Source organism: Branchiostoma lanceolatum, chromosome 1 (genome assembly GCF_035083965.1).
Source record: "Branchiostoma lanceolatum isolate klBraLanc5 chromosome 1, klBraLanc5.hap2, whole genome shotgun sequence".
NCBI classification, from domain to species: Eukaryota; Metazoa; Chordata; class Leptocardii; order Amphioxiformes; family Branchiostomatidae; genus Branchiostoma; species Branchiostoma lanceolatum.
In genome coordinates, this window is record NC_089722.1 from 38,516,556 (window position 1) to 38,538,332 (window position 21,777).

The 21,777-nt window shown below is 43.3% G+C and overlaps 2 long non-coding RNA genes, 21 other non-coding genes and 22 pseudogenes across 24 annotated transcripts; all 45 read left to right on the plus strand.

Annotated features, from left to right (window-relative positions):
- The first annotated feature begins 236 nt into the window (after positions 1–236).
- LOC136422101 (uncharacterized) lies at positions 237–2,038 on the plus strand. The gene is made up of 3 exons (XR_010753578.1): positions 237–1,171; positions 1,559–1,694; positions 1,958–2,038. It is a non-coding gene; the product is annotated as an uncharacterized lncRNA (long non-coding RNA).
- A 7,117-nt stretch (positions 2,039–9,155) lies between these two features.
- Positions 9,156–9,275, plus strand: LOC136425966 (5S ribosomal RNA). The gene has a single exon (XR_010754137.1). It is a non-coding gene; the product is annotated as a 5S ribosomal RNA (ribosomal RNA).
- Positions 9,276–9,346: 71 nt separating this feature from the next.
- LOC136425793 (5S ribosomal RNA) lies at positions 9,347–9,464 on the plus strand (annotated as a pseudogene).
- Positions 9,465–9,535: 71 nt separating this feature from the next.
- Positions 9,536–9,655, plus strand: LOC136426231 (5S ribosomal RNA). Its single transcript, XR_010754174.1, has one exon. It is a non-coding gene; the product is annotated as a 5S ribosomal RNA (ribosomal RNA).
- Positions 9,656–9,726: 71 nt separating this feature from the next.
- Positions 9,727–9,844, plus strand: LOC136425801 (5S ribosomal RNA; annotated as a pseudogene).
- A 71-nt stretch (positions 9,845–9,915) lies between these two features.
- On the plus strand, positions 9,916–10,035 carry LOC136426346 (5S ribosomal RNA). Its single transcript, XR_010754280.1, has one exon. It is a non-coding gene; the product is annotated as a 5S ribosomal RNA (ribosomal RNA).
- Positions 10,036–10,106: 71 nt separating this feature from the next.
- Positions 10,107–10,224, plus strand: LOC136425808 (5S ribosomal RNA; annotated as a pseudogene).
- Positions 10,225–10,295: 71 nt separating this feature from the next.
- On the plus strand, positions 10,296–10,415 carry LOC136426380 (5S ribosomal RNA). The gene has a single exon (XR_010754307.1). It is a non-coding gene; the product is annotated as a 5S ribosomal RNA (ribosomal RNA).
- A 71-nt stretch (positions 10,416–10,486) lies between these two features.
- LOC136425816 (5S ribosomal RNA) lies at positions 10,487–10,604 on the plus strand (annotated as a pseudogene).
- Positions 10,605–10,675: 71 nt separating this feature from the next.
- Positions 10,676–10,795, plus strand: LOC136425319 (5S ribosomal RNA). The gene has a single exon (XR_010753994.1). It is a non-coding gene; the product is annotated as a 5S ribosomal RNA (ribosomal RNA).
- Positions 10,796–10,866: 71 nt separating this feature from the next.
- LOC136425824 (5S ribosomal RNA) lies at positions 10,867–10,984 on the plus strand (annotated as a pseudogene).
- Positions 10,985–11,055: 71 nt separating this feature from the next.
- On the plus strand, positions 11,056–11,175 carry LOC136425389 (5S ribosomal RNA). Its single transcript, XR_010754020.1, has one exon. It is a non-coding gene; the product is annotated as a 5S ribosomal RNA (ribosomal RNA).
- A 71-nt stretch (positions 11,176–11,246) lies between these two features.
- On the plus strand, positions 11,247–11,364 carry LOC136425832 (5S ribosomal RNA; annotated as a pseudogene).
- Positions 11,365–11,435: 71 nt separating this feature from the next.
- Positions 11,436–11,555, plus strand: LOC136425456 (5S ribosomal RNA). The gene has a single exon (XR_010754045.1). It is a non-coding gene; the product is annotated as a 5S ribosomal RNA (ribosomal RNA).
- A 71-nt stretch (positions 11,556–11,626) lies between these two features.
- LOC136425845 (5S ribosomal RNA) lies at positions 11,627–11,744 on the plus strand (annotated as a pseudogene).
- Positions 11,745–11,815: 71 nt separating this feature from the next.
- LOC136425514 (5S ribosomal RNA) lies at positions 11,816–11,935 on the plus strand. The gene has a single exon (XR_010754065.1). It is a non-coding gene; the product is annotated as a 5S ribosomal RNA (ribosomal RNA).
- A 71-nt stretch (positions 11,936–12,006) lies between these two features.
- On the plus strand, positions 12,007–12,124 carry LOC136425853 (5S ribosomal RNA; annotated as a pseudogene).
- Positions 12,125–12,195: 71 nt separating this feature from the next.
- LOC136425563 (5S ribosomal RNA) lies at positions 12,196–12,315 on the plus strand. Its single transcript, XR_010754078.1, has one exon. It is a non-coding gene; the product is annotated as a 5S ribosomal RNA (ribosomal RNA).
- Positions 12,316–12,386: 71 nt separating this feature from the next.
- LOC136425861 (5S ribosomal RNA) lies at positions 12,387–12,504 on the plus strand (annotated as a pseudogene).
- A 71-nt stretch (positions 12,505–12,575) lies between these two features.
- On the plus strand, positions 12,576–12,695 carry LOC136425631 (5S ribosomal RNA). The gene has a single exon (XR_010754096.1). It is a non-coding gene; the product is annotated as a 5S ribosomal RNA (ribosomal RNA).
- A 71-nt stretch (positions 12,696–12,766) lies between these two features.
- LOC136425869 (5S ribosomal RNA) lies at positions 12,767–12,884 on the plus strand (annotated as a pseudogene).
- A 71-nt stretch (positions 12,885–12,955) lies between these two features.
- On the plus strand, positions 12,956–13,075 carry LOC136425693 (5S ribosomal RNA). The gene has a single exon (XR_010754106.1). It is a non-coding gene; the product is annotated as a 5S ribosomal RNA (ribosomal RNA).
- Positions 13,076–13,146: 71 nt separating this feature from the next.
- Positions 13,147–13,264, plus strand: LOC136425877 (5S ribosomal RNA; annotated as a pseudogene).
- Positions 13,265–13,335: 71 nt separating this feature from the next.
- LOC136425761 (5S ribosomal RNA) lies at positions 13,336–13,455 on the plus strand. The gene has a single exon (XR_010754124.1). It is a non-coding gene; the product is annotated as a 5S ribosomal RNA (ribosomal RNA).
- A 71-nt stretch (positions 13,456–13,526) lies between these two features.
- Positions 13,527–13,644, plus strand: LOC136425885 (5S ribosomal RNA; annotated as a pseudogene).
- Positions 13,645–13,715: 71 nt separating this feature from the next.
- LOC136425839 (5S ribosomal RNA) lies at positions 13,716–13,835 on the plus strand. The gene has a single exon (XR_010754133.1). It is a non-coding gene; the product is annotated as a 5S ribosomal RNA (ribosomal RNA).
- A 71-nt stretch (positions 13,836–13,906) lies between these two features.
- LOC136425892 (5S ribosomal RNA) lies at positions 13,907–14,024 on the plus strand (annotated as a pseudogene).
- A 71-nt stretch (positions 14,025–14,095) lies between these two features.
- LOC136425920 (5S ribosomal RNA) lies at positions 14,096–14,215 on the plus strand. Its single transcript, XR_010754135.1, has one exon. It is a non-coding gene; the product is annotated as a 5S ribosomal RNA (ribosomal RNA).
- Positions 14,216–14,286: 71 nt separating this feature from the next.
- LOC136425898 (5S ribosomal RNA) lies at positions 14,287–14,404 on the plus strand (annotated as a pseudogene).
- Positions 14,405–14,475: 71 nt separating this feature from the next.
- LOC136426004 (5S ribosomal RNA) lies at positions 14,476–14,595 on the plus strand. The gene has a single exon (XR_010754139.1). It is a non-coding gene; the product is annotated as a 5S ribosomal RNA (ribosomal RNA).
- Positions 14,596–14,666: 71 nt separating this feature from the next.
- LOC136425905 (5S ribosomal RNA) lies at positions 14,667–14,784 on the plus strand (annotated as a pseudogene).
- Positions 14,785–14,855: 71 nt separating this feature from the next.
- Positions 14,856–14,975, plus strand: LOC136426076 (5S ribosomal RNA). The gene has a single exon (XR_010754145.1). It is a non-coding gene; the product is annotated as a 5S ribosomal RNA (ribosomal RNA).
- Positions 14,976–15,046: 71 nt separating this feature from the next.
- LOC136425912 (5S ribosomal RNA) lies at positions 15,047–15,164 on the plus strand (annotated as a pseudogene).
- A 71-nt stretch (positions 15,165–15,235) lies between these two features.
- Positions 15,236–15,355, plus strand: LOC136426160 (5S ribosomal RNA). Its single transcript, XR_010754161.1, has one exon. It is a non-coding gene; the product is annotated as a 5S ribosomal RNA (ribosomal RNA).
- Positions 15,356–15,426: 71 nt separating this feature from the next.
- On the plus strand, positions 15,427–15,544 carry LOC136425928 (5S ribosomal RNA; annotated as a pseudogene).
- Positions 15,545–15,615: 71 nt separating this feature from the next.
- LOC136426187 (5S ribosomal RNA) lies at positions 15,616–15,735 on the plus strand. The gene has a single exon (XR_010754163.1). It is a non-coding gene; the product is annotated as a 5S ribosomal RNA (ribosomal RNA).
- Positions 15,736–15,806: 71 nt separating this feature from the next.
- Positions 15,807–15,924, plus strand: LOC136425935 (5S ribosomal RNA; annotated as a pseudogene).
- A 221-nt stretch (positions 15,925–16,145) lies between these two features.
- Positions 16,146–19,527, plus strand: LOC136422109 (uncharacterized). 2 transcript variants are annotated; one of them, XR_010753580.1, is made up of 5 exons: positions 16,146–16,373; positions 16,759–16,830; positions 17,400–17,469; positions 18,357–18,454; positions 18,950–19,527. It is a non-coding gene; the product is annotated as an uncharacterized lncRNA (long non-coding RNA). The 2 variants fall into 2 exon arrangements; XR_010753579.1 differs by having other exon boundaries at positions 16,149–16,373; positions 18,357–18,450.
- Positions 19,528–20,491: 964 nt separating this feature from the next.
- LOC136425943 (5S ribosomal RNA) lies at positions 20,492–20,609 on the plus strand (annotated as a pseudogene).
- Positions 20,610–20,680: 71 nt separating this feature from the next.
- On the plus strand, positions 20,681–20,800 carry LOC136426199 (5S ribosomal RNA). The gene has a single exon (XR_010754164.1). It is a non-coding gene; the product is annotated as a 5S ribosomal RNA (ribosomal RNA).
- A 71-nt stretch (positions 20,801–20,871) lies between these two features.
- On the plus strand, positions 20,872–20,989 carry LOC136425951 (5S ribosomal RNA; annotated as a pseudogene).
- A 71-nt stretch (positions 20,990–21,060) lies between these two features.
- LOC136426210 (5S ribosomal RNA) lies at positions 21,061–21,180 on the plus strand. The gene has a single exon (XR_010754165.1). It is a non-coding gene; the product is annotated as a 5S ribosomal RNA (ribosomal RNA).
- A 71-nt stretch (positions 21,181–21,251) lies between these two features.
- On the plus strand, positions 21,252–21,369 carry LOC136425959 (5S ribosomal RNA; annotated as a pseudogene).
- Positions 21,370–21,440: 71 nt separating this feature from the next.
- On the plus strand, positions 21,441–21,560 carry LOC136426221 (5S ribosomal RNA). The gene has a single exon (XR_010754166.1). It is a non-coding gene; the product is annotated as a 5S ribosomal RNA (ribosomal RNA).
- Positions 21,561–21,631: 71 nt separating this feature from the next.
- LOC136425973 (5S ribosomal RNA) lies at positions 21,632–21,749 on the plus strand (annotated as a pseudogene).
- The last annotated feature ends 28 nt before the right edge of the window (positions 21,750–21,777 follow it).

Below are 21,777 nucleotides of genomic sequence, written 5' to 3' on the forward strand. Positions count from 1 at the left end.
TAGGCACTAGATTCTTTTAATAAAGTTTGGCTTCACTTGAACGGTAATGGCTCGTGTGTATTTAATTTGAACAGGAATGATAAGTCTGTAATGTAGATACATTATGTAGAATATGGAAGGAAACGTATCATTTACGTCTGACTAGTATTTTCAACGGACCCCAAAATATAATACAGCCATCTGGTCAAACCGGATCCGGAAGCTAGCTATATAGCATGATCAGCTACAGTACTGCTGCCAATCACCATCACAGGTTGTGCGCAGTTTTGAACATGATTGGCACACGTGGGACACATGCTAGTCTTGACCCGCACATGAAACATTTCAGAACACGTAGTAAAACGTAGTAAAAGTCGGGCGCTACAAATCACAAGCAAATCAATACACACGATATTAAAAAAATAGAATGATAGAATACGATATCAGTCCACAAAAAACTCCACATCAATAGGTCCAATTGTCTGGTATATTTACTAGCCGCCAGGATGTTTACTTGGCGAGGGTCAGGTCTGGACGTCTCAGCTGAGACTAATGCTTGCGTTGCAACAATACTAATCTTATTAGCTCAGATAACCAATGGGGTGAAAGACTCTAGAGTGAGGTTAATGTCTTCAGACTGATGACCAATCCGGGGGAGACTCCGGAGTGACATCACCATGACAACCAAAAGTGCATTTTCACAACCAATAACAAGCCAGAATATCCTGGCAAATGACCAATCACAGGCCACTTCATATTGCGTGGTGACTTTGTGGCCTTTGCACTACCTGGAAAGGTTCACTCTTCGATCGACTCCCAGCCTGGCAAGGTCGATCTGTCTCCGTCTCCACGAGACCTGCTTGCCGCCCTTGATCCGAGCATCCGCGCCCGGATTGGCTCACTCCCCGTGTTTGATGCACCCTGCCTTGAGCACAAGTAACGTTACACCCTTTTGATTGTGATTGACTTATTCTGTTTAGGACAGTCCCTCCCAAATTGTATCTGAATCAAAAAATAGGGCCCCTTGTTCCTTTGCGTAAGGTTCGTCCATGTAGCACCAAGAGGTTCTAACCTCCTTGGTTCGCGCGGTTCTGCCAGCCGTAAGAGTCATGGATGAACAGTAGGAGCCAGTCCGTATGCCATCGATATGAACTATGGCGTGATGCCTCGGCCTTTCCCACGACATTCGACAGTAAGTACTAGTACTTCTCGATACTGTACTGTGTGACTTAGGCGTCTTTTTAAAGCTGTGTTTAGCGTGACTTCATGAAGCTTTATGTAACGTTAAGTTGGTAACAATTCACTATGTAAAAAGTTCTCTGATTTGCCTGAACGACACAACGCAAACTTTCAACTGTATAGGATAACTCTTTGTTCTTAGAAATTCATGCGTCTGTGCGGGACCTAAGCATTGAACAACGCTTGGCAGAAAATGTCGTTCCAACATGGTTGGAACTTGGAACGTATTTGTTGGTTGGAAAATTTGGTCAATGTATGCACTTTTCATCTCAGCTGCCAAACTTGTATGTCACATCCCCTCTTGTCATGCCATTGGACTAAAATCGTTTGTGTTTTGCAGCAATGGTGATGGGGCACCATTGACTTATATGTCTGGAAGTGCGCACAGTGTTACTTAAGTGCGAGAAGGGCAGCAAGTATCAGTCAAAGAAGCTTCTTTGCGACAACATCCTAAAGGACACGCCACATTTGATAAGGTGAGCATTACCTGTGATGTATTGTTTCACAGCTAGCTCTGCTTAGCATTAGTTGATGTTGATAGGATTCATTATGAAAATGGATCTGTAATTACTTATTAGGCATGCATAATACGTGCATTTGCACTGGTCCTCAGTTTAATACATCTTGTGTTTGAATTTTTGGTCATGCACAAATTTTGTCACAGGTGTCAAGTTCTAATTGTATTTCACACATTTCCAATACCATTGGACATCCCTTGAGCCTTTTGTGTTTGTCCCAGCTGATGTCTGTGAGCATATCCTGACCCTGCTGCAGAACTTGAAGAGAGTGAAGACAGGAAATTGAGGAGACTGGATTAACAGGGGGGTCGTGTGGCGCAATGGTAGCGTGTTGGACTCAGAACCAAGCGGTCCTGGGTTCAAATCCTACTATGTCACCGATCTTGTGCCCTTGGGAAAGGCACTTTATACGACTTTCCCAACATGCCATAATGGTCGTCATCACGACCGTGGGCATTAAAGGCAAGAAAAACACCACTGTGAGTAGAATCTGTACAGCTTGACTTAGAATTCGGTCATCAATTTTACTGTAAATGCATTGAAGTTTGCGTGGTTTTAATTTCGCAATGGGGAGAAAATAGAGTGTTCTCGGTGGTTTGAAATTTTAAGTTGGTAAAATAGTAGTGATTCAGAAACCAAGTTAGTTTCAAATGCGTCTTGTTAGTGTACAATGTACAGTACGTAGTGGTTCAAGTAGACAAGGGGCTAGGAGGGCAAAGAAATTTGTGATGATATGTAGTGGCTTGATTAGAACAAAGCAAGAAGACGTTTATGTGGCTGTTTTGTCCTAATTCCTGTGTCTTCTCTCAGGACTTCTGCTGAGAGGTCATCGTCCAACGCCAAGTACGCCATCTCCACGATGACGTCCAGAAGACCGGTGCTCGTGTGTTCGCCCTGCCTGAGGACTGACATGTGACAGGCTTGATGGGAAGTTATCAATTTGTGATGTTGCATTGATAGATTTAACTGAAAGTATGATTCCCTCCGTGTAGATGAGACATTGTCGGCAGTGGTAGTCACAATCTTTTGGCTGGTGGTAGGGTGCTTGACGTTTTTTGTTGACATCTTGCGTGGTTTTGTTGGTAGGGGGTTTGGGCATTTTGTGAGTGGTAGCTGCTTTTGCATACAGAGCTTCAGCCTGTTTCTGTGGTGTACAATTCCAGTGTGTGACTGGTTCAGTTCCTGTGATTGTGTTGATGGCTGAGATTGTTAGCGGAGTGATTGTGAAGCTCACAGTTTCCAAGAGAGGGGATTTTCCTGGTTCTGTTAGCTTATGACTGCTTGGATTCTTCTACCAACTGTTGTCCTTTCTGTTTATGTGGTGGTATTGGGTCGTCGGGAACCTAGACCATTACGTAATTTGCCTTGTGCCGTTATCTTGGAGTCCCGAACCAAGACGATGGCACGGGGCCAGAAAAGAAGGCAGGTGGTTGGAGAGCCTGAGTAGTTGTGAGCTAACAGAACCAGGAAAATCCCAGATCTCTGAAAACACTGAACTTTACAGTTACTCCGAGAGCAATCCCGGCCATCGGCATAGTTACAGTAACTGAATCTGCCATATATCAGGGTTGTATGCTGCAGAAATAGGCTGGAGCCCTGTGTGCAGAAGTAGCCATTGCTTTTGAAATGTCCTAACTCCTCATCATCAACTTTACTCAGAGTGTCATCAAAATGTGCTCAAGACCTTGCCATCCATTAAGAGGTCATGGTCTCTCTGCTTCAAATGCTTCAGGTAAATGTACATTTCTAGGTTGAACCTAGAACTGAAATGATAATCACAAATCAGGTTAACTTCCTGTCATGCCTCCAGCAGTCTGAAGATGAAGTTCTTGTCAATGACCTTTTATGGAATGCAAAGTGTACACTTTACAGCAATCATGTATACATGGACATTGTACTATGTTATGCTTAAGGGCACATTTCAAAGCTTGCCGGACCGAAAAAATTATATAAAAGACAGCAAAACACATAAATTGCAAAAAAGTACTTGTTACCATAAATTATGTATATTCTTGATATGCATTTTTCATTCTTTGTTTTCTGAAACATCCTGGTCGGGCCCTGTCTTGGAAATGTGACCTAGTAACCCAAGCTAGGGTTACTAACTAGATTCTAGTTAAGCTTACAATGTGTTAGGTAGGTTCAAGTTTAATTTTTTTCTCGTCTTTTCTGTATTTCTTTAGATTTCGAAGATGTTGATAATGCGCATTTATGTTATAGAGGTAGTTTGTAGCCATCTATTCTAAGTCCTATTGTAATTTTGGCTACTTATTTCCAGACTTAGGCCACACCAATTTAATTTCTTGGTTAACGGAATAAAAACAATGCTAGATTGGAAAATCAACATGAAAACAGGATCTCGGAGGAAAGTTTGTACTTTGGTGCAGACAGTTTCAGGGAGTGAACAGGGTCAGGTGCAAGTTTCCACCTTGGCCCTCTGTTTTAATGATGACCTCATGCTCATTAAGAAAAAAATCCGTTAACCAAGAAATTAAATTGGCCTAAGGCTGATGTTGGAGCGCACACACACACACACACACACACACACACACACACACACACACACACACACACACACACACACACACACACACACACACACACACACACACACACACACACACACACACACACACACACACACACACACACACACACACACACACACACACACACACACACACACACACACTCACTCACTCACTAACATACTAATGCACACACACACAACACAAACACACTAACACATTAACTATCTGACAGTAGCCACTACTCTACAAGCAGAAGTTCGGCTTGGCGACATAAAGAAAACGGGACAAAAAGAAAGTCCGACAAAAACGCATAAAATACGTTCAGAATAGCCCAGCCGGAGCCGACCTCTGCTTGGAGAGTAATGAGCCACTGTCAGACTTAATGAATGTTTACAGCAACTGTTTTGTTTAGAAGATAAGAATGTCCTTTGTAACTATGCGGCGTACTGAAGGCACCGGTAGTCAAATTATGTACTGTGCTTTGATGGCATCAAAATTTGTAGTATTTGTTCTAAATGCTATAAATTTGTTTGCTTCTTGTTTACATTCTGTTGTTGCTTTTATATTTTGTGGCATGTATCTAGTTGTACAAGACTGGCCACCTTGTACAACAAAAATACATCCGAGCTTTGTGATATTTTTCTCATTACACTTTGCATTCCTGTTTTGTAAATCGATTGCAATAAACAAACTGTTTAAAACCAGGTGACCGTGTGTAGTTACATTTTATTTACTATTAGATTTTTAGGAATATTGATGCTTTCTCCCTGACCACCCTCAAACTGGTATGAAATTTATGTTCTCTACCCCCACATCCTCTCTGACGTGAAATGGATTTCCCTCAACCTCACCTCTCCCATCCTTTTAAGTCCATGTAAAATGGATGGTCCCTCCTTCCCCAGACCTTTGCTCCGTCTGTAATGGATGACCCCTCTCTCCCCATCACCTTCCTTCCATATGAAATGGATGGTGCCTTCCAAGACCTTCCCCCATGTGAAATTGATGACCCTTCATCCCATGGCCATGGTTCCTTTAAATGGATTGTCCCTTTACTTTCCTCAGATCCTTGCCCCGTGTTGAATGGATGATCCCTCTCTCCCCCTGGCCTTAATCCTATGTAAAATGTATAATCCCTCCCTGTTAAGACCCTTGACCCATGTAAAAAGGATGGTCCCTCCCTTTTAAACCCCCATTGGACATGGATGGTCCCTCCCTCTTCCAGACTCTTACCCTTGCTAAATGAATGGTCCCTCTCTTTTCCAGACTCCTAACCCTTGCTAAATGAATGGTCCCTCCCTTTTAAAACCCTCAACCCCATGGATGCAATACTCTTTTCCGTAAGCCGTAGGCAGCCCATTCTTAGTTCCCGTCATTCGTAGGGAAAAGCCATCTATGATCAGATTCATACTTTTTAGTGTCGGTCACGTAATTTGTAACCAGGTTTTAGTGTCGGTCATGTAATTTGTAACCAGGTTTTAATGTCGGTCACGTAATTTGTAACCAGGTTTTAGTGTCGGTCACGTAATTTGCAACCAGATCTTACCGTAATACGAAGGGGTTCTTTTGAATTTAGTGTATAGCGTTGCAGGGACCAGTCCCCCATGCAGACCCTCTAATATATGATATTTGTACCAAGGGGTTCTGCGTACATATACCAATCATTATTTGAGATAAGATAATTGACATGTTGCAATGACTAAGAAGCCGATGACGATAATGATGATGAATGTACAAATTACAGCGCGTTATTGCCAATATGAAATGATAATGAAAACTAACATTGTGCTGAGTGAATTGATAATCTAGCACCGCCTCCATGCAGTGTTTTCACTGGACCTGCCCAGTTATAAGTCAGCCACAGACATGCCCCTCATCACATGACTGTTCTTTCTGGCCTGCTTCACACGTCTTTTAGCTTCCCCAGCCCAGGTTCCAGCTACACTCTTTCAAACGTAGTGCTGGTGACAACGAAAGTAAAACTATCGTTTATCTGACGAAAACCCTACACGCTTTCACTCTATTCAAAACAAGGAGACAAGCAAAGACAAAATTTAAAACAAGCAAAACCGCTTCCTACCCTCGCGGCATGCACAAGCGGAATGCACAAGCATACACGACAAAATCCAAACAAACGCACCAAGAGCGCACGTGGAGCGAGGTTGCATCGTTCAAACCACTTGTTGAAGTTTACCGAACAGCACCTTGTCGGTCTAAGACAAAATGCCCACTGCAGTTCCATACAAACCACTAGTAGAGCCAAACTTTGTTCCTGTCTCAAAAGCTATCCATCACTTAAAAATCACGACCATAGCACATCCAGAACTTGAACCAAAAAACTTTGAAGTCCAGCTGCAGTACCGTAGGGAGCCGCATTATCAAACTTTGCCCCACCAACCTACTAAATTTCATCACGATTCATCCAGTGTCTATCGAGTAATACCACAAACAAACGAACAAACCAACCAATAAACAAACACAAAAAGTCCACTGCAGCACCAAAGAAACCCGCTAGAAGGCCCATCTTCAAACTTGACCTTCGTCTCCCCAACGTTAACAATAACTTACCTACCAAAAACCACCACCAACCGTCCATGGAATCAATAGATATAGGAATAGAATATCGCCAACACCATCACTCCACAAATCCCGACCAAAAATATAACCTTCTGCCTACGGCGAAGGCAAAGAATTTTCCATACATCCAAGCAGATAAATGGTGCTGGCTTGTTTAATTTTGACAGCCTTCAGCGCCCAATCAATCGTCTCAAGCACGTCTCATATCATTTCAACGATTTATCAACGTTTAAAAGATATTAATTTTCAGACCTTTCTATCCGAAATCTACAACGAAAACAAAGTTTTCTAACAAGAGTTCCACGACCTCATATCTCCATGAACAATTCTATTCATGCAAATGACTTACACATTTGCATGATATATACTTGGTCATAAATATAGAATACAACACGGGGTATTCCGTATCACACCCATATAAACTACATACGTTACATGTATTTGAGTCTGATAATGGAAAACACTGCAAATATAGATTTTCCTCATTAGTTATGCAAATTAAGTCCTAGTTAGCATAATTTGCACTTCATTGTGTACATCTCTGTTTAAGCTACCTGTATACTAAATGTCATGAAAATCCATCGTTCCTTTGTTCAGTTATTCTCCTTAGAGGATTTTCACGATAACGCCCCTGCAGTTCCAGAGGAAGCTGCTAGAGGGCCCAAACCCACACCACGTCTTCATTACACCACAAGCTATCTGCCACCAAAAATCCAGACCATAGCACGTCCAGGTCAAAAGATACAAAAATGGAATTTCTGCTGCAGTACCAAGGTCACATACCAGGGGGCCCAAAATCGACCTTGAATTTCGGCTTCACAACAGCTGCCCACATATCAAATATCATTGTAATCCATCAAGAGGTTCTTGAGTTATGCTGACTAGAGTGGTCCGGAAACACAAACAGACAGACAGACACACACACACACACACAGACACACCCAAAACAATATCTCCATTTTTCATGGAGATAATAACGAAGAAGGCATCTAAAGATTGCAAATGTAACGCTACTTCATAAATCCGCCGTTACAAAACTAAGAATCAGTTGGTACAAATTGCGAATCGAATCAGAAAGACATAACCGCATAATCTCCAAGGAGATCTAATGGTTGCGAAGACCGTATCCAACTGGCAGAAGAAGTTTTTATTGCAATAAAAACTTCTTCTGTCAGTTTGATACGGTCCTCGCAACCATTAGATCTGCTTAGAGATTAATAACCGCACTCTTCTAGAGCATAGAATCTGCAAATTCTGTAGTTTAGGTAAAATAGAAGACGATATACATTTTTCTGTAGACTGCCCTTCGTATGATAGCGATAGAATCATTATTCTCGGGTATGTGTCTAGTAAATTGTCTAGTAAATTCCCTCACTTCAAATACTTGAATAGTGTAAAGAGAAATTTATATTTCTTACAGCCTTCGATAACCAACTCTAACTTATCATTCAGCCTTCTACATTCATACAATTACCAAGAAGCGAGAGGAAGTCGAAAGTACTAAAGTATACTATATGTTTCTGTGTAGTTGCCCCTATCCCTAAACAGTATTATTAGTTGTCTGTTGTCTTCCATCCAGCCCAACCAAAGCTAAGATTGCCATTTACCAGTATTTCATTAAGAAAGTTCCATTAGATGCCAAACCCCTTTGCATGCCCTTGGGGCAAAAAAGGCCAGGAAGACAGCCCGGCTTTTCCGGAATTCCGTTAACCGGAGAAAACGTGTCATTTGCGTCTAACTAGTATTTTCTAAGACCACAAAATATAACCGAGGCCTAGAGGATAACTTGTTGATGTTGTAGCTAGCTATAGTCTGATTGAGTCGCGCTTTAGTGCCCCACCAGGGGAGGGGGAACAAAAGCCAGGACAGCATTATACAGACTGTTGTAAGTTGTTGTTGTTGTTGTTGTAGTTAATTTCAATGATAAAGTAGCGGGTAAGATATCTGTCTAGTAAGCCAGCTGTCTACCTATCTAATAATAGTATGTATCACCAAGGAGGTTATTTCAAACTCCTTGGTATTACTGAACATATCGGAAAATTTAATACCTTTTTTCTGATATATCAATAAAATGACCAAGACAGCACAGCCAGAAAACTCCATACACAGTCTCTGTAGATCTATTTACTTCGCTGCTACGCGTTTGTCCCTCCGTATTTTTACCGCGTTAGTAATCCGACACAAAATAGTCCGGTCAGTACAACATTACTTTTCCACTTAGGAAGACCGGATGCTGAAAGCCTCTCTTTTGATTTTTTTTCTTTCAATCATTGGAACAAGTGGCTACAAGTAAGCCACCAAAACATCATCTTTCGCCTACGGCCACATCACGTTGAGAACACCCGATCCCGTTCGATCTCGGATAGTTAAGCAACGTCGAGTCCGGTCAGTACCTGGATGGGAGACCACTTGGGAACACCGGATGCTGTAGGCGTCTTTTTGATTTTTTTTCTTTCAATCATTGGAAAAGGTGGCTATAAGTTAGCCAGCAAAACATCATCTTTCGCCTACGGGCACATGGCGTTGACAACACCCGATCCCGTTCGAACTCGGATAGTTAAGCAACGTCGAGTCCGGTCAGTGCCTGGATGGGAGACCTCCGGGGAACACCATTCTGTAGACGTCTTTTTGATTTTTTTTCTTTCAATCATTGGAACAAGTGGCTACAAGTAAGCCACCAAAACATCATCTTTCGCCTACGGCCACATCACGTTGAGAACACCCGATCCCGTTCGATCTCGGATAGTTAAGCAACGTCGAGTCCGGTCAGTACCTGGATGGGAGACCACTTGGGAACACCGGATGCTGTAGGCGTCTTTTTGATTTTTTTTCTTTCAATCATTGGAAAAGGTGGCTATAAGTAAGCCAGCAAAACATCATCTTTCGCCTACGGGCACATGGCGTTGACAACACCCGATCCCGTTCGAACTCGGATAGTTAAGCAACGTCGAGTCCGGTCAGTGCCTGGATGGGAGACCTCCGGGGAACACCATTCTGTAGACGTCTTTTTGATTTTTTTTCTTTCAATCATTGGAACAAGTGGCTACAAGTAAGCCACCAAAACATCATCTTTCGCCTACGGCCACATCACGTTGAGAACACCCGATCCCGTTCGATCTCGGATAGTTAAGCAACGTCGAGTCCGGTCAGTACCTGGATGGGAGACCACTTGGGAACACCGGATGCTGTAGGCGTCTTTTTGATTTTTTTTCTTTCAATCATTGGAAAAGGTGGCTATAAGTTAGCCAGCAAAACATCATCTTTCGCCTACGGGCACATGGCGTTGACAACACCCGATCCCGTTCGAACTCGGATAGTTAAGCAACGTCGAGTCCGGTCAGTGCCTGGATGGGAGACCTCCGGGGAACACCATTCTGTAGACGTCTTTTTGATTTTTTTTCTTTCAATCATTGGAACAAGTGGCTACAAGTAAGCCACCAAAACATCATCTTTCGCCTACGGCCACATCACGTTGAGAACACCCGATCCCGTTCGATCTCGGATAGTTAAGCAACGTCGAGTCCGGTCAGTACCTGGATGGGAGACCACTTGGGAACACCGGATGCTGTAGGCGTCTTTTTGATTTTTTTTCTTTCAATCATTGGAAAAGGTGGCTATAAGTAAGCCAGCAAAACATCATCTTTCGCCTACGGGCACATGGCGTTGACAACACCCGATCCCGTTCGAACTCGGATAGTTAAGCAACGTCGAGTCCGGTCAGTGCCTGGATGGGAGACCTCCGGGGAACACCATTCTGTAGACGTCTTTTTGATTTTTTTTCTTTCAATCATTGGAACAAGTGGCTACAAGTAAGCCACCAAAACATCATCTTTCGCCTACGGCCACATCACGTTGAGAACACCCGATCCCGTTCGATCTCGGATAGTTAAGCAACGTCGAGTCCGGTCAGTACCTGGATGGGAGACCACTTGGGAACACCGGATGCTGTAGGCGTCTTTTTGATTTTTTTTCTTTCAATCATTGGAAAAGGTGGCTATAAGTTAGCCAGCAAAACATCATCTTTCGCCTACGGGCACATGGCGTTGACAACACCCGATCCCGTTCGAACTCGGATAGTTAAGCAACGTCGAGTCCGGTCAGTGCCTGGATGGGAGACCTCCGGGGAACACCATTCTGTAGACGTCTTTTTGATTTTTTTTCTTTCAATCATTGGAACAAGTGGCTACAAGTAAGCCACCAAAACATCATCTTTCGCCTACGGCCACATCACGTTGAGAACACCCGATCCCGTTCGATCTCGGATAGTTAAGCAACGTCGAGTCCGGTCAGTACCTGGATGGGAGACCACTTGGGAACACCGGATGCTGTAGGCGTCTTTTTGATTTTTTTTCTTTCAATCATTGGAAAAGGTGGCTATAAGTAAGCCAGCAAAACATCATCTTTCGCCTACGGGCACATGGCGTTGACAACACCCGATCCCGTTCGAACTCGGATAGTTAAGCAACGTCGAGTCCGGTCAGTGCCTGGATGGGAGACCTCCGGGGAACACCATTCTGTAGACGTCTTTTTGATTTTTTTTCTTTCAATCATTGGAACAAGTGGCTACAAGTAAGCCACCAAAACATCATCTTTCGCCTACGGCCACATCACGTTGAGAACACCCGATCCCGTTCGATCTCGGATAGTTAAGCAACGTCGAGTCCGGTCAGTACCTGGATGGGAGACCACTTGGGAACACCGGATGCTGTAGGCGTCTTTTTGATTTTTTTTCTTTCAATCATTGGAAAAGGTGGCTATAAGTTAGCCAGCAAAACATCATCTTTCGCCTACGGGCACATGGCGTTGACAACACCCGATCCCGTTCGAACTCGGATAGTTAAGCAACGTCGAGTCCGGTCAGTGCCTGGATGGGAGACCTCCGGGGAACACCATTCTGTAGACGTCTTTTTGATTTTTTTTCTTTCAATCATTGGAACAAGTGGCTACAAGTAAGCCACCAAAACATCATCTTTCGCCTACGGCCACATCACGTTGAGAACACCCGATCCCGTTCGATCTCGGATAGTTAAGCAACGTCGAGTCCGGTCAGTACCTGGATGGGAGACCACTTGGGAACACCGGATGCTGTAGGCGTCTTTTTGATTTTTTTTCTTTCAATCATTGGAAAAGGTGGCTATAAGTAAGCCAGCAAAACATCATCTTTCGCCTACGGGCACATGGCGTTGACAACACCCGATCCCGTTCGAACTCGGATAGTTAAGCAACGTCGAGTCCGGTCAGTGCCTGGATGGGAGACCTCCGGGGAACACCATTCTGTAGACGTCTTTTTGATTTTTTTTCTTTCAATCATTGGAACAAGTGGCTACAAGTAAGCCACCAAAACATCATCTTTCGCCTACGGCCACATCACGTTGAGAACACCCGATCCCGTTCGATCTCGGATAGTTAAGCAACGTCGAGTCCGGTCAGTACCTGGATGGGAGACCACTTGGGAACACCGGATGCTGTAGGCGTCTTTTTGATTTTTTTTCTTTCAATCATTGGAAAAGGTGGCTATAAGTTAGCCAGCAAAACATCATCTTTCGCCTACGGGCACATGGCGTTGACAACACCCGATCCCGTTCGAACTCGGATAGTTAAGCAACGTCGAGTCCGGTCAGTGCCTGGATGGGAGACCTCCGGGGAACACCATTCTGTAGACGTCTTTTTGATTTTTTTTCTTTCAATCATTGGAACAAGTGGCTACAAGTAAGCCACCAAAACATCATCTTTCGCCTACGGCCACATCACGTTGAGAACACCCGATCCCGTTCGATCTCGGATAGTTAAGCAACGTCGAGTCCGGTCAGTACCTGGATGGGAGACCACTTGGGAACACCGGATGCTGTAGGCGTCTTTTTGATTTTTTTTCTTTCAATCATTGGAAAAGGTGGCTATAAGTAAGCCAGCAAAACATCATCTTTCGCCTACGGGCACATGGCGTTGACAACACCCGATCCCGTTCGAACTCGGATAGTTAAGCAACGTCGAGTCCGGTCAGTGCCTGGATGGGAGACCTCCGGGGAACACCATTCTGTAGACGTCTTTTTGATTTTTTTTCTTTCAATCATTGGAACAAGTGGCTACAAGTAAGCCACCAAAACATCATCTTTCGCCTACGGCCACATCACGTTGAGAACACCCGATCCCGTTCGATCTCGGATAGTTAAGCAACGTCGAGTCCGGTCAGTACCTGGATGGGAGACCACTTGGGAACACCGGATGCTGTAGGCGTCTTTTTGATTTTTTTTCTTTCAATCATTGGAAAAGGTGGCTATAAGTAAGCCAGCAAAACATCATCTTTCGCCTACGGGCACATGGCGTTGACAACACCCGATCCCGTTCGAACTCGGATAGTTAAGCAACGTCGAGTCCGGTCAGTGCCTGGATGGGAGACCTCCGGGGAACACCATTCTGTAGACGTCTTTTTGATTTTTTTTCTTTCAATCATTGGAACAAGTGGCTACAAGTAAGCCACCAAAACATCATCTTTCGCCTACGGCCACATCACGTTGAGAACACCCGATCCCGTTCGATCTCGGATAGTTAAGCAACGTCGAGTCCGGTCAGTACCTGGATGGGAGACCACTTGGGAACACCGGATGCTGTAGGCGTCTTTTTGATTTTTTTTCTTTCAATCATTGGAAAAGGTGGCTATAAGTAAGCCAGCAAAACATCATCTTTCGCCTACGGGCACATGGCGTTGACAACACCCGATCCCGTTCGAACTCGGATAGTTAAGCAACGTCGAGTCCGGTCAGTGCCTGGATGGGAGACCTCCGGGGAACACCATTCTGTAGACGTCTTTTTGATTTTTTTTCTTTCAATCATTGGAACAAGTGGCTACAAGTAAGCCACCAAAACATCATCTTTCGCCTACGGCCACATCACGTTGAGAACACCCGATCCCGTTCGATCTCGGATAGTTAAGCAACGTCGAGTCCGGTCAGTACCTGGATGGGAGACCACTTGGGAACACCGGATGCTGTAGGCGTCTTTTTGATTTTTTTTCTTTCAATCATTGGAAAAGGTGGCTATAAGTTAGCCAGCAAAACATCATCTTTCGCCTACGGGCACATGGCGTTGACAACACCCGATCCCGTTCGAACTCGGATAGTTAAGCAACGTCGAGTCCGGTCAGTGCCTGGATGGGAGACCTCCGGGGAACACCATTCTGTAGACGTCTTTTTGATTTTTTTTCTTTCAATCATTGGAACAAGTGGCTACAAGTAAGCCACCAAAACATCATCTTTCGCCTACGGCCACATCACGTTGAGAACACCCGATCCCGTTCGATCTCGGATAGTTAAGCAACGTCGAGTCCGGTCAGTACCTGGATGGGAGACCACTTGGGAACACCGGATGCTGTAGGCGTCTTTTTGATTTTTTTTCTTTCAATCATTGGAAAAGGTGGCTATAAGTAAGCCAGCAAAACATCATCTTTCGCCTACGGGCACATGGCGTTGACAACACCCGATCCCGTTCGAACTCGGATAGTTAAGCAACGTCGAGTCCGGTCAGTGCCTGGATGGGAGACCTCCGGGGAACACCATTCTGTAGACGTCTTTTTGATTTTTTTTCTTTCAATCATTGGAACAAGTGGCTACAAGTAAGCCACCAAAACATCATCTTTCGCCTACGGCCACATCACGTTGAGAACACCCGATCCCGTTCGATCTCGGATAGTTAAGCAACGTCGAGTCCGGTCAGTACCTGGATGGGAGACCACTTGGGAACACCGGATGCTGTAGGCGTCTTTTTGATTTTTTTTCTTTCAATCATTGGAAAAGGTGGCTATAAGTTAGCCAGCAAAACATCATCTTTCGCCTACGGGCACATGGCGTTGACAACACCCGATCCCGTTCGAACTCGGATAGTTAAGCAACGTCGAGTCCGGTCAGTGCCTGGATGGGAGACCTCCGGGGAACACCATTCTGTAGACGTCTTTTTGATTTTTTTTCTTTCAATCATTGGAACAAGTGGCTACAAGTAAGCCACCAAAACATCATCTTTCGCCTACGGCCACATCACGTTGAGAACACCCGATCCCGTTCGATCTCGGATAGTTAAGCAACGTCGAGTCCGGTCAGTACCTGGATGGGAGACCACTTGGGAACACCGGATGCTGTAGGCGTCTTTTTGATTTTTTTTCTTTCAATCATTGGAAAAGGTGGCTATAAGTAAGCCAGCAAAACATCATCTTTCGCCTACGGGCACATGGCGTTGACAACACCCGATCCCGTTCGAACTCGGATAGTTAAGCAACGTCGAGTCCGGTCAGTGCCTGGATGGGAGACCTCCGGGGAACACCATTCTGTAGACGTCTTTTTGATTTTTTTTCTTTCAATCATTGGAACAAGTGGCTACAAGTAAGCCACCAAAACATCATCTTTCGCCTACGGCCACATCACGTTGAGAACACCCGATCCCGTTCGATCTCGGATAGTTAAGCAACGTCGAGTCCGGTCAGTACCTGGATGGGAGACCACTTGGGAACACCGGATGCTGTAGGCGTCTTTTTGATTTTTTTTCTTTCAATCATTGGAAAAGGTGGCTATAAGTAAGCCAGCAAAACATCATCTTTCGCCTACGGGCACATGGCGTTGACAACACCCGATCCCGTTCGAACTCGGATAGTTAAGCAACGTCGAGTCCGGTCAGTGCCTGGATGGGAGACCTCCGGGGAACACCATTCTGTAGACGTCTTTTTGATTTTTTTTCTTTCAATCATTGGAACAAGTGGCTACAAGTAAGCCACCAAAACATCATCTTTCGCCTACGGCCACATCACGTTGAGAACACCCGATCCCGTTCGATCTCGGATAGTTAAGCAACGTCGAGTCCGGTCAGTACCTGGATGGGAGACCACTTGGGAACACCGGATGCTGTAGGCGTCTTTTTGATTTTTTTTCTTTCAATCATTGGAAAAGGTGGCTATAAGTAAGCCAGCAAAACATCATCTTTCGCCTACGGGCACATGGCGTTGACAACACCCGATCCCGTTCGAACTCGGATAGTTAAGCAACGTCGAGTCCGGTCAGTGCCTGGATGGGAGACCTCCGGGGAACACCATTCTGTAGACGTCTTTTTGATTTTTTTTCTTTCAATCATTGGAACAAGTGGCTACAAGTAAGCCACCAAAACATCATCTTTCGCCTACGGCCACATCACGTTGAGAACACCCGATCCCGTTCGATCTCGGATAGTTAAGCAACGTCGAGTCCGGTCCACGCCTGGTTCGTTTCGAACATTTAGTTCTGGAGTTCGAACGTGCCGCGCCCCGCTGCCCCTCTTCCCGCCAGAATCGGTGCCCCGCCCCAGCCCCGCCCCCGGTGAACCATAGGACCTTTGACCACCGGAAGAATAAGGATAATGGTCACGTGCCGCGATTTTCAGCTGACACAAGATGGCTACAGTGTTGAACAAGCGGATTTGCAGCAGACAACCGCACAAAATTGGCTTTTTTTAAGCGAATCGGCTTATTTCTGACGATAGTCAACTTCCTTCTGTTCCAAGGAGGTCCCAAGACAAGGTAAACGTTTCTTAAAGATTATGAACGACCCCAAGTTTTCCCGTTTCCAACTCGGACTGTTTTCGTAACATGATATATGTCTCCACGTAATGCAATGGTTGCCATTTGTGTGACACTTTTTTTATCACCGCTGGACCGCGTTGAAAATATAGTTAAATCTGTATATTTTAGCTCGTGTTTATGAGCCATGTTATAATGATTCTGTCTTAGTTCTAACAAGCAACTGTTGTAGTTTGCTCATTTTCTTATGGATTTCTGTTTCTGTAACTTGTGCAAAGTAATGTTACTCGCTTATTTTTGCTGCTAATTATAAAGGTGCCTTTTGTTGTGGACGTTTTATGCCACAGTATCGACTTTACTTATTTCGCTTTGATTATCTGCTTAGGGGAACCATGAGACGTTGTCTTGCGTATGCAACCGTACAACGGCAAGAAGATTACAACCAAGCTTGTAAACTGTAAGTAATCATTTGTTATTCCTAAAAATTAGAACAAAATGTATCTCTATCTGAAGTCTCCCTGTTGATGGTACCACTTATTTCCCTATGCCAAATATATCAGCATTTTTGCACTGAAAAACTAACATCAAGCAATGTGTGTCGTGCTGTTTTTCTCCATACAAATTTTCATCCAAGCTGCAGTAATGTTTTGATGTTGTCTAGTAAGCTTACCTGTACAAATACAGTCTTGAACATGACAAATGCAAAGATATATTCCAGTCGGTTTCATGATCAAACAAAATGGTAATCTAACACTGCTTAATATAGACAGCAATATGTGTGCATATATGCAGATTGCAGAATGTACAAAACATGTACACAAAAAACAACAAATATTTACATGGATGTGAACTGATAATGAACCTCAAGATATTTTGCCCATTTCATTATATTACTAAGCATGTAGTCATTTCCCTGAAAATTATGTCAGATGCCTTTAGCAGTTTCAGCATTGACAGCACAAATTATGCACCCTCCTCCCCACTGTATTATTCTCATTGTGCATGTTTGATGTTGGTTCTACCTAGGTGAATCTTGTGCTAATGTGGTCTCCAGGATGCTACAAATGTTCAACACAAAACATCCAGGTTGTTAACTGTAAGTAGGGTTTTATCATGTTGCCTTAAAACCTAACAGATTTTAAAAACCCAAGTGAACTAATGCTGTACATTCTAGTTTTAAGATCACATGCTGCAACAACTTATCCCTGAGGTGATAGATTGGCATAGACAATACTGGTTTGTGCAGGTGGAATCACAGATGTGACAGAAACAGGTGAAGTTGAAAATGCAGTTTGGAAAGAGGTTGCATTAATTTTGATTTTGAGTTGAAATGTAGTAGTATGCCCTATCACTGGCATGTCTGGCATGCCAGATAGTTCTTGGTTGAACAACAAATGTATTTCAGGGACCTGTATTTACCATGCAGTATGGTTGTGTGAATTTCATATGTTCCCTAATAGTGATTATTGTCATATCACTAGGATTGTTACAGCACAGGATGCATCACTGTATTTCTTGTAGAATCTAAACAACATATACATGTGTAACACTAACAATACATACAAAATGATGGACCAAAAAATCTAGTTTTTTTAGTGTTTTATTATACTCAGGTGTATTTTTTCATTTTTTTGTTATACTGTTATAGTTTTAGATGGAAATGGGGTAGGTAACGTTACATTAGTATCTCACTTTTTTGTTTTATGTCAACAAACATGAATATATCTAAACAGGGCTATGCTACTTTCATTTGGAAATTTGAATACTACAAGAGTACCACATTTGTTTGAATTACCAAGCTCACTCTATAGAAAGTACTGATAAGCTAAAGTCAGGGAATACTCATTCCATTCAGGAAAAGTATTCTTGCTTTTACTTACACATGCAACATTTATTTGAACAAAATTATAATAGAAAAATTGACAACTAATGTCTGTTTAATATTTCTACTATCATTTAGCCTTTTTCTTTGTTTTTTTAAAGGAGAAAGCAGCTGTTGTCCCAGTTTTCAGTGATTTCCTGAGAGGTCCTCCCTGACTCCAAGTTGATCCCATACTGTTTCAGCCATCTTAGGAGGGTAAGTAAGTATATATATATATCCTTGGTATTTGTTAACAGGTTACTCATTGATGTTGATAGTTTTGTGACAAAATTAATAATAGAATAAGTGCCATTCCCTGAAGTATCAACCACCGGTTCAGACTGTTTTTCACATATAACAAAGAATATGTACAGTACAGCATATGTGAGTGTTACAGACCACAGTTGGTATCTAAGTTCTTTGTATCAGAGCAGACCTGTTCATATGTGTTCATAGATTTTTCACAACTGTTTTGTGGTAATCAGTAAAAAGGGGTCTGGGATAATGTTTAGACTATGTTGATTTCATTCGATGGCTGTCTTATAACTAATTCAAGCTGGTCTGTGTGTCTCACAGAGTCAAAATACAACTGTCATGTGTTTTTGTAAAACTTTATTCATACCATGTATTTTGATTTAATTGTTCCATTGGTTATAGGAGCTGAAGGTAAATTTCATCTCTTTATTTCCCTCTTCTGCCCCTATGTCATGTTTAGGTCAACCTGGGCCATCAACAGGTGACCATCATGAATTCTGATCTGATTTGGAATTTGGCACAGTCTTCAGCAAGTCTTACAGATCAGCTAGCGGTACCAGCTAAAGTTCATGTGTAAGCTGCACCTGCTGTCCCCTATTGTTGTACTACATTCAAGTACTGCTCAATAACTTGCTGTTTTTGACGTAACATCCTGTTATTGACTTTCTTACCTTCATTACCATTGTACAATACGGTTTGCTCCAAAATGTACACATAAAAAAATGCCTATTTGGATACATGTCTTAAAATGAAATGTTGTTGAAATAGATGTTCTTGTATTAAAGTGTGAAATGAGTTATCTTTTTGACAGAAGTACTTTGAAATCTATTAGCATTCCAACTTGATGATATATCTATTATGATATAATATTTTTCTGTATCAATGGAATGATTTCTGCACTTGTCATAGAGGTGACAGCAATGTAAAATATGAAGTACCACTTGTCACCATTGTTAACTTGCAATGTTTTCTTTGTATTGTTTCATGTTGCAATTAGCCCTCAGGCATAAGAACTTGCAAATAAAACTCGTTATTGTATTCAGTGTCCTTTCGTCTTGTTATTTTTGTCTATATTGAATCAACACAATGATAAAGACAAATCATATCTGTACAACAGTTCATTGTCCATTTGTCCTGTGTTTTAGTCACTTTACTCCTGACCAAAGTAGTTAGAAGATTGTTCCACCATAGTCAACGGATACGTATTTGATTGGTCACTAGAAATATTTAAATCTTAAGTTTTAGGAGGCCATATGCAGCCTTATACAGTAACTTTGAACTGACAGTCCGCAAAGTCTTTAAAAGTTCCGTAAATCTACTATTAACTACGTGGGCCAGCCACCGCTGCCGGCGACATGGCGTTCTTATAGGGGTTCTACCCTTCCGTAACGCCCCCACGGCCAGCGCGGTTTTCCGTGCTTAAAAAAAGTGTCACACACAACAGACCGCCATAAAACTGTAAAGTAGCATACTATTCATTCAAAAAGTCTATGTAAATTAACGGCTAAACTTGCAGAACAATACAAATAAACAATTTCTTGGATGGTCATGTTCATATCAATTACGTAATTCACCGCGCTGGATGAAAATAAGCACATGATTTGATATCACCAAGACTTATGAAAACTGCAGGAAATATGTAAAAACATAGTTTAAGTATGTTAAACAAGCTTCTACTAAGATGCGGCGATCAAAAGCAGGCAACTCAGATAAAGCGTATTGCAAGAAATGAGCTTTATTTGCGATGCAACACACATTTTCCGAGGTGCCGCTAGAAGGCCATCTTGACGTTGCCCTTAGCAACGCCGCTCTCGTTCTACAAAATTTCGTCTCGTTCCCTGGAAACTAAATGTTCGAAAATCGCGTTCTGAAACCGGCGTGGGTCAGTACCTGGATGGGAGACCACTTGGGAACACCGGATGCTGTAGGCGTCTTTTTGATTTTTTTTCTTTCAATCATTGGAAAAGGTGGCTATAAGTAAGCCAGCAAAACATCATCTTTCGCCTACGGGCACATGGCGTTGACAACACCCGATCCCGTTCGAACTCGGATAGTTAAGCAACGTCGAGTCCGGTCAGTGCCTGGATGGGAGACCTCCGGGGAACACCATTCTGTAGACGTCTTTTTGATTTTTTTTCTTTCAATCATTGGAACAAGTGGCTACAAGTAAGCCACCAAAACATCATCTTTCGCCTACGGCCACATCACGTTGAGAACACCCGATCCCGTTCGATCTCGGATAGTTAAGCAACGTCGAGTCCGGTCAGTACCTGGATGGGAGACCACTTGGGAACACCGGATGCTGTAGGCGTCTTTTTGATTTTTTTTCTTTCAATCATTGGAAAAGGTGGCTATAAGTTAGCCAGCAAAACATCATCTTTCGCCTACGGGCACATGGCGTTGACAACACCCGATCCCGTTCGAACTCGGATAGTTAAGCAACGTCGAGTCCGGTCAGTGCCTGGATGGGAGACCTCCGGGGAACACCATTCTGTAGACGTCTTTTTGATTTTTTTTCTTTCAATCATTGGAACAAGTGGCTACAAGTAAGCCACCAAAACATCATCTTTCGCCTACGGCCACATCACGTTGAGAACACCCGATCCCGTTCGATCTCGGATAGTTAAGCAACGTCGAGTCCGGTCAGTACCTGGATGGGAGACCACTTGGGAACACCGGATGCTGTAGGCGTCTTTTTGATTTTTTTTCTTTCAATCATTGGAAAAGGTGGCTATAAGTAAGCCAGCAAAACATCATCTTTCGCCTACGGGCACATGGCGTTGACAACACCCGATCCCGTTCGAACTCGGATAGTTAAGCAACGTCGAGTCCGGTCAGTGCCTGGATGGGAGACCTCCGGGGAACACCATTCTGTAGACGTCTTTTTGATTTTTTTTCTTTCAATCATTGGAACAAGTGGCTACAAGTAAGCCACCAAAACATCATCTTTCGCCTACGGCCACATCACGTTGAGAACACCCGATCCCGTTCGATCTCGGATAGTTAAGCAACGTCGAGTCCGGTCAGTACCTGGATGGGAGACCACTTGGGAACACCGGATGCTGTAGGCGTCTTTTTGATTTTTTTTCTTTCAATCATTGGAAAAGGTGGCTATAAGTTAGCCAGCAAAACATCATCTTTCGCCTACGGGCACATGGCGTTGACAACACCCGATCCCGTTCGAACTCGGATAGTTAAGCAACGTCGAGTCCGGTCAGTGCCTGGATGGGAGACCTCCGGGGAACACCATTCTGTAGACGTCTTTTTGATTTTTTTTCTTTCAATCAT